This window comes from Rattus rattus, chromosome 18 (assembly GCF_011064425.1).
Source record: "Rattus rattus isolate New Zealand chromosome 18, Rrattus_CSIRO_v1, whole genome shotgun sequence".
Lineage (NCBI taxonomy): Eukaryota > Metazoa > Chordata > Mammalia > Rodentia > Muridae > Rattus > Rattus rattus.
Genome location: NC_046171.1, coordinates 43501694 through 43510931, shown reverse-complemented (window position 1 = coordinate 43510931; position 9238 = coordinate 43501694). Strand labels below are relative to the sequence as shown.

Here is a 9238-nt window from a genome sequence, read left to right as displayed (position 1 = left end):
TTCACACCACGACAACCGTCATCATAACACAGTTATTAACCTAGAACCTGAAATCCATCGTTTTGAAAGCCACTAAGAAATCCAGATTTTCAAAATCAATAACTAGATGAATTTGAAGGACACTCTCCTGACACCCTCCACTGACCACTAGGACCTATGCGTCTTTCTTCTTTAACGAAAGCAATAAAAATAAGACATGCCCCATGCCGACCATGTCCAGTGGAGGCGGGAACAAGATGGCGATTCCGGGCAGGCCTCATGGGCTTATTTCACCAAAGAAAACACAGCCGTTGCACTGAGTTTTGCAAAAACCATCGGTGTTTGGGAATGATTCTGATGAAGATGAGACTTCCATGAGCGAAAGCCTTCAGAGAGAAGCTGATAAGAAGCAGGCATGAGACAGACCAAACTGGAGATTCAGAGAGCTCTTGCAGGAGATTCCACTGTGTATGAGTATGACAGCATTTATGACGAAATGCAGGGGGGAAGAGGAGGACAGTAACCCCAAACTGCTTTGGGGAGAAGATCGAAAGCCCAAATATATTCACAACTTACTGAAAGCAGTGGAGATCAGGAAAAAGGAACAGGGAGAATGGAGATGAAAATACAGAAAGAACGAGAGGTGGAAAGGGGAGAATTTGATGATAAAGAGACATTTGCGACATCTGCTTATATAAGAAACAAAAACAAAAACCAAAACAACCTTGAAGAGCTGAGGAGGAGGGAAGAGAAGAGAGGGCAGCAGCCCTCGAAGCACATTTGGATGTGACCAAGCAGAAAGGTCTCAGGTCTCAGTGGATTTCACCAACATCTGTTAAACCAAGCAGTGGGTGAGGAAGCAGTTCCTACATCCAGCTTTCATGAAGCCAGGATAGAAGAAGAGAGGCTCAGGGGTTACCCGGATGAAAGGGAGGAAGTGGAGGAAAACCCAGACGCTGACAGCGATTTTGTTAAGAGCTCTGGGGATGGTGTAAAGTAAAATCCAGAGGGGACGAAGACACTGGCGCCTCCGTGAAACGCCTCAAGCATCACAAGAATCGCGCCCACTCACGATCATCCAGTGAGGAAAGGGGGCTCAGTACCCAGCACCGCTCACGAGGTTCCCAGTCAAGAGGACCTGAGCAAAAGGGAGGTCAGCACCAGGACAGGCAGTCCAGAGACCATGAGAACTGTCACGAGGACTGCCGCCACCAGGAAGAAAAGAGTTCTCATAGACACAGAGAGGCCAGTCATAAAGGTCACCTCTGGAAGAGGCACGAGCACGAAGATGAGCTGAAGGGACGAGAACAGGGAGAAAGACAGGATGGAGAAGGAAAGAGGGAGACATATTCCTCAAGAGGACAAGAAAGAGACAACGGAATGATCACGAGCGATACAGTGAGAAAGAAAAGAAAGGCAAAAGGAAAGCAAGGAGGGAAACATGTGAAGACAGTGGAAAGTACAGGGAGAAGGAGAAGCCAGAAGGAAGTGGGCAGTCTTCAGAAAGACATCATCGAGATAGAGGGAGAGCAGCCCAAGATCTAGACCAAAGGATGACCTTCTTGACCAAGAAAGGTCCAGCAAAGCGAGAAACATGGAAAAGGACAAAGGGGACCGAGGGAAGCCCTCTCGTTCTGCAACATCACTAGCAACAAAACACAGACTGACAGAGGAAAGACCAGGAAGTGCAGTGAGCTAGAGAGGCCCCCTGAGGCCATGAGCAAGTTTGCAAAGCAGAGCAATGAGCAAACAGTGATGTCGGCTAGAGACAGGTATTTGACCAGACAAATGGCGCGGATAAAGGCAAAGACTTATATTGAGAAAGAAGATGACTGAGGACTGCCCAGACCTGGAGTTGCTTGGAGCACAGAGCATTGTGACCCTTGAACTTGACTGGGGCTGGAGAGACGGCTCAGTGGTTAAGAGCATTGACTACTCTTCTAGAGGTCCTGAGTTCAATTCCCAGCAACCACCCGGTGGCCCACAACCATCTGTAATGAGATCTGATACCCTCTACTGGTGTGTCTGAAAACAGCTACAGTGTACTTATAATAAATAAATAAATAAATAAATAAATAAATAAATAAATAAAAATTTAAGAAAGCATATGACTGTATGAACAACAACTGGAGAGTATTTTTTAAAGTGTATTTTCAAAATTTGTTAGGTCAAAAGTCAGTTTTCTGACTGCTCAGTAACGATCAAGTTCCTGCTCCAAATACTGATACATATCTAATAGCAAGAGAGGGTTGAGACTCCATTTCTTTCTATAATCTTTCGACCCTGGGTAGTTCGTTACTAGGCCTAAAGCTAGTCTTAGGACAGTTTCGGCCAAGCCTATAAACTGCCTTTAGCAAACAGGTACAGAACCTCCCTGTGTTCAACCACACACTTAGATGCTAACTAGGGCCTCCATGAGGAAGAGGCAGGCACCAGGATATTTTGATAGCAGCTCAGGTAGGCTTCCAGAAGGGTCAAACATCAAAGTTAGGAACGTAAGTGAAACCACTTTGTATGACACGGACAACGTAATGCTTGCTCCACTATGAACTAACCCCAAGGTGACATTGGCATGTTAGCCAACCAGCCCTAAGCTGTGAGACATGATAGCACAGAACTAAAACTAATACAAAACTTGGGAACTGGAAGCAACACTAGTTTCCCACTACCGTAATCAAGAAACAGCAACTCAAGCCTCTGCAGTGATCCCCATCGGCAAAGGGACTTGGAGACCCTGTAACTCTGGCCTCACCAACACTATTGCTGAATTCTTACATGCCCACCTGTCAGTGCTAGCCACTGGCCAGAGACCCTGAAGGACCGTCTGGAACCTCCATGAGTGCCGTCTTCCTGGCCTGCCACAGCTGAAGGACTTCACAGAGGATGCAGGTCGAGCTCACAAGCTCCCAAGGCATTACTACAAGAGAGGAGTCCACAGTGGAACACCTATTGCATTACCTGCCTGACCAACCTTTCCCCTGCTCGGCGAGATGTCTGTTTACTGAGATTACCATAACCTTTATAATAACTTGGTATCGAAAGACTATTTGTGCAAATAAACCAAGCATTCAAGAGGCAAGTCTCATGTAGACATCATAAACGCCACGCACCTCACAAGCCACCAGCCCTCCTCTCTTCACCCGTGTAGTACGGTGGCCCTGCAGCTGTCCTCTGTGTGCACGGTTTGCTGACTTGCTAAAGGTATTTATCCCATTTCCCGGCAAGGCCTTGGGGCAATTGCTTAACGTGGGTCATCCTCTCATCAGTTGTGCTGATTAGCACACCGTCTCTGGCTATAGATTCCTGTAGTGATATTTTTAACTTTTTAATTTTTGAGGCAGTTTCTTGCTATATAGCCTACGTTAACTTCAAACCTGTTATGCACGCTCAGCAGGTTTCAAACTCATGTTAATCCTCCTGCCTCAGCCTCTTGAATGGTGGAATTACAAGCATACACTCAGTCTCAGAAGAATGCCTATCTACAAAAAATACACCTGAAGAGAGCGAGTGGGAGAGAGAGAGAGAGAGAGAGAGAGAGAGAGAGAGAGAGAGAGAGAGAGGAGAGAGGAAGAACAGGAAAACAAGATAGACAAACAGAGTTCATGGACCTAGGAACTCTCTTTTACTCAAATCATTTCAGTAAAGCAGGGTTCTAAACAGGACAGTGAAAGAGGAGACATTGGGAAGCAGGGGAGAGCTGGGGCAGAGCGACTGGAACGTCTTCTCTGAGGTGCACTCTCTCTGCAGATCCTCTTGCTAACACAGAGTTTCTTTACAAAGCATGGTAGGTCATAGGCACTGCTGGGGCTGCAGTTGGGTAAAGAGCTTACCGAAAAGGGCTGGTCAGCAAAGTGGGCTCCATCCCACGCCAGTCACAAAGGGAACAAACTGAGTGCTTCCTTCTAAGACTGTTCTATTTCATTAATGACTATTGTTACTAATCTCTCATTGGGCTCAATGTGTAGGATGATGTGTGTGTGTGTGTGTGTGGAGGCCTGTGTGGGCGGTTTGTGTGTGTGTTCTGTCTGTGTATTTACAGGTGTGTTCTCAAAGGATGTGTATATGTTTAAGTGTGTTATGTTATTGGATCTAAGATTATTGTGTGTGTGTTTTTTATGTAGGGTTTGGGCCTGTGTTTGTGTGTGTTTCCACCAAGATATGTGTATCTTGTGTGTGCATGTGTGTGTATGTATGTGTATGCATGTGTGTGTCTGTGTGTGTATGTATGTGTATATGTCTGTGTGTGCGTATGTGTGTGTGTGTGTGTGTCTGTGTGTGTATGTATGGGCCTGTGTTTGTGCATGCGTGTGTGTGCATGTGTGTGTATGTATGTGTGTGTCTGTGTGTGTATGTATGTGTATATGTCTGTGTGTGCATGTGTGTGTGTGTGTGTGTATCTATGTATGGGCATGTGTTTGTGCATGCGTGTGTGCGTGTGCGTGCATGTGTGTGTGTGTGTGTGTGTGTGTGTGTGTGTGTGTGTGTGTGTGTTGGTTCTTTTTTTCCTTTCAAACCGAATTCTTACCATTTACCTTTCCATCCGCAGACAATTCAGGTCATTGTTCCCTGGGGGCAGGACAATGACTCACTTGGTCAGTACTCCTCCTCCTTATTGATTATAACAACTCATGTCTTGAAACTTCTGCTCACTGTTGACATTTACTCTGGATGATAAGTGAGCAGATTACAAAGGCGGTGTCGTTTCACGTGGCGAAACCGGCAGCAACACCTTCTGCACAGGAGCCTGTCATCTCCGTGCTGTCAGCTGACAGCGTTAAACTTTCATCTCTGCACAGAGGGAAGCGGAACGGGCTGAGCAATCAATCGTAAGAAAGAAACCACGGTTCCTGTACTGACCCGGTAGACATATAGCAGCCTGGTCTCTTTTTCAAGTTGTAATGAAACCAGGTGGCCTCTACCGTGTCTTTGGTAGCAGTCGCTCCTTCAAGAATTACTCACACCAAGAAGCGATGGTACACGCCTGTAATCCCAGAGTGGCAGGAGTTCAGGGTCATTGTTGACTACATAGCAAATTGAAGGTCAGCCTTACTTACATGTAAGGCTTGAAATTCTCAAGACCTACCTTAATAAGTGTACTTAAGTGCTTTAACGTCCCTTCTAGCCCACGGCCCACCAGAGGTAGTGGAAAGGGAAGGTATCAGGCCAAAGGAGGATGTGGACCTATTTAGAAATAGTTTTTTGGAGCAAATCCAATACGTGTTGTCAGGAGGTCAGCAGTCCAGTTCACACAATCGGCAGCGGCAGCTGGATCCACTCACAAACACCATTTATAGAATCGGCAGCAGCAGTTCCATCCAGAGAAATCAAGAGGCTCTGCCAATGGGCCCAAGTCTGTGGCAGTAGCAAGAAGCTGCTGGAACATCACGAGAAGTCCCGTGGTGCATTTCTCTCTATGAAGTCACAGCAAACAACCACCAGCAAAGAGTGGCAAGGCGAACCAATACCACACAGCGCTGTCCACTGTTGGGCTCTATTTATACCCTTTCCCAGTATCCTGTGCCCTCTCAAGCGTCTGCTCCACCAAAACATCACATGCCCTCTCTTTCAGGCAGCTTCCAGAAAAAACATCACCAGCCTGTTCTCAGCAAAACATTATCCCACGTGTCTGCTTCGACAGAGACAACCTCTCATAAGACAGTTTCCAGAAAGACATCACACGACGCGACTGATTCTCTAAAGAAACCAGAAATTTTTACTTCAATACCCTGACACAAACCATCAAAAAGCAAAACAAAAACAAAAGCACAGTTACTTACAGAGCATCTCCGGGCTCTCAACCATGTCCATAGTATACAATAGAAAATAAAGGCTAAGTCTCCTACCTCATGGAACCTGCCTTCTGGTGTGGGAACAGAAATGATGATACCTATATAGGTATTATAAGAAGAAGCATTAATTAGTCATTTGTACTGGCCAGGCTCCCTAGAGGAACAGAACTGGTGGAATAAATATACGTCATAGAGCAGGGCATTTATTCAGTTCACTCCATTAACTGGGTAGTCCAACAATGGCTGCTTGCACACTGGAGAACCCCAGAATCTGGTAGTGTCTCAGCCCACAAGGCTGGATGCTTCAGCTGGTCCAGTCTGGCGCTAAAGGCCTGGGGGACTCTTGCAGACAGACTGGTCTTGGCACACCCTGGAGTTACCATCAGATAAATCCCCCTCCCCCACGTTGTGATAGACAGGTGCTTAAGGTAGCTTCCGTCACTGGGCTTCTGTCATTCTTGCTCTTATGCGATGTACCTCACTTCCAGGTTGCAGGGGGAGGGACTGTGGCGTGAACAGGCATGAAACGCAAGAGGCAAACTACATGTGATTTCATACATGGGGTTATGACACTATGCTGTGTAAAACTTTCCTTCCTTCCTTTCTCTCTCTTTCTTTCTTTCTCTCTCTCTCTCTCTCTCTCTCTTTCTTTCTTTCTTTCTTTCTTTCTTTCTTTCTTCCCCTTGCTGACCGTATTGGTAACTTTTCTGGTTGAAAACACATTCAATGACAAGAGCAATTTAAGGCGGTTTGGGCCCAGTTTTGAGAGTGCAGCCCATCACAGCAGAGAAGTCATGGCGGCCAGAGCGTGAGGCATATGTTACATTGTATCGTCAGTTAAGAAGAGGCCCGAGACACTGGTACTCAACTTACTTTCTCCTTCTCATTCATTGGGACCCAAGCACATGGGATGCTGCTGCCCATGTTTTACTCCATGCCTGAAGCTTTCCTTGCTGGACACGACACAGTTCCAGCATCCCCAACATTCTGCTCCTTGGGCTTCTCCTTCATAGCCTCACACAAAGGCCTCTCAAAGGTTTCCTTGCAGGGAATCTGACCCTGCTGCGTTCCTGGCCTGAGCAGCTTTTCTGGAGCCTAGGTGCCAGTCCCACATTCTTGCATATTTCACGCCTGTGAGAGAGCAGCACACGTGCAAGGCTGCAAGGTCCTGCTGCCAGCTCAGAAGGTAGCCTGACCCTGAGCCACCCTAGCTCTGTGCTGAGGGAACACTGCCCTTGACTATTTGACCAGTTCAGGATCTCTCCTTCCAAAAAAAAAGCTTGCTTCGTTACAAGTTAGAGCTTCCGACGGACTTTCCCTTCAAGTCACTTTTCCTGTTGTATCGGGACAAAGAACAATGTTTCTCTTCATGGGGCAAATCCCATTAGTGCTTACAGATTCCTGTGTACTCTTCTTTCTCACAATTTGAAAAGTTCAAATGTATTGCTACTGTGGGTGCTCCTTTCCCCTGCTATTATTGTGGGAGACGCTTGTGTGTGTATCACGGCACAAGTGTGGAGGCCAAGGAGCAATTTTGTGGACCGCTTTTCTGTCTTAAACATCCTGCATCAATGCTGGAGAGAGGGCGTCTCCACAGGTAACAGCACTTGCTGCTCTTTCAGAGGACCTGGGTTCCATTCCAGCGCCGTGTCACCATGTCAGTTGGCTCACGACCTCATCTAATTCCAGCTCCTGGGGCTCCAATGCCTCTTTAACCTTCCTCAGTCTCACACAGTCTCTCTCTCTCTCCACATGCATAGACATGCCTGCCCATACATATACATGCATAAATAAATAAAATTTTTTAATCTTAAAAAAAATTCTCTACCAAAGAAATCATCTCATTACTTTTCGATTCAGCCTCACTTGGGCACTCAGGACACGGACAAACTAATGGCAGACTTCTTGACAGAACATCACATTAGTAGCCTCGAGCCTAGTCCTGACTCATATTCCCCTCTGAACTCTGACGAGACCTCTAGTGTCCCCAGTTCTCAACATTCCGGTGTTTCATACGCCCAGCAAAACGGCCCACTAGATTCTGCTCATCACGTCTTAAGGGCCTCTCTAACCTGCAGCTCCAAGCTCTTCCACATTCCTCCCACAAGCCCGTCCCAAGACCCCGAGAACAACATGGTTAGGTTTGTCACAGCAACAGCTCTACTGTGCACAGGTTTTCTATATGAGTTCCTTTCCTCACTGCGGTGACAGGATACATGGCAAGAGAAACTTCAGGAGGATAGTGTGTTAGTTACTTTTCTACTGCTGTGATTAAAACAAAAGACAAAAGGATCCACCATGACCAAGGCAACGATCTGAGGCTCACAGCTTCAGGGAGATAGGAATTCACTGCCACCATGGCTGGGGACAACAGCAGGTAGGCCTACCAGTGAGAGCCTACATCTTATCCATGGGGAGGGCCATGGGGGCTGGCATGGGCTTTTGAAATCTCAAAGCCCACCTTCAGAGACACAGTTCTTCCTACAAAGCCACACCTCCTAACTCTTCCCAAACAGTTCCACCAACGAAGGGCCACATATTCAGACATGTAAGCCTGTGGGTGCTGCTCCCATTCGAAAGACCCCAGAAGGACACATTTTGCTTCATAATTCAAAGATACAGCCCATCATGCCTGAGAAGTCACCATTGGTGAAGCCGGCCATGTCAGAAACCCAAAGTGGCAAAGAGCAGTCAGTGTTCTATGGATATTGTGAGGACCGTGTCTGGCAGACAATCATAGAACGTCTCAGTCCTGTAACTGAGAATGAACCAGATGTACACGTTCCTAGGGCTTCTACCTCAGGTGTACTGTATAGGCCCAAGGACAAGGATGACAAAATAACCCAAGGAAGAGAACAGGAGCAACACGGTCACATATTTGAATGGACACTTGTTTCTGATAAATAAGACTGGAAAGATGAGGGGGGAGGGACAAGCGGTTACTTCAATAAGTGAGGGTAACAAGACATCCATAGGGGAAACAGCAAAGCTTGGGCAAACTAACTCTATCTTGCTCTGTCTTACTCTACAGACACAACCAAGTGTGGCGAACTGTAAATGCAATTCGGAAAGTCAATCAGTGAAGACCTAGACAAAAATGCAGAGGGCCAAGCGTATCTTTAGACTTCATGGTTTCTTTGCTTGTTTGTGCTCAGTTCAGGCTGGCCTTGAACTGACAACCTTTCTGCCTCCACCTCCCAAGCCCTGAGACCACAGACGTGTGCCATCCCACCCCGCTAGCCGAAGACTTCTTCACTGACTACAAAGAACCAACTTTAAAGAAAGAGCGACCAAACTGGTTAACCACCTGGAAGCTGGAACTTTTGCTCATAAAAGACACGCCACGAGAACAAACCACGGAGAGGGAGAGACTATGCACGACAAGGAGGCTCTTACACCCAGTTTACGCAAAGTCTTATAGAGGAGTGAATTAGAAACTGACACAAAAGGAGGGTGGGCAAAAGACCTCA

General features: G+C 46.8%; 1 pseudogene; it reads left to right on the top strand.

Moving 5' to 3' along the window:
- Nucleotides 1–236: 236 nt before the first annotated feature.
- On the top strand, nt 237–1815 carry LOC116886814 (annotated as a pseudogene).
- Nucleotides 1816–9238: the final 7423 nt, after the last annotated feature.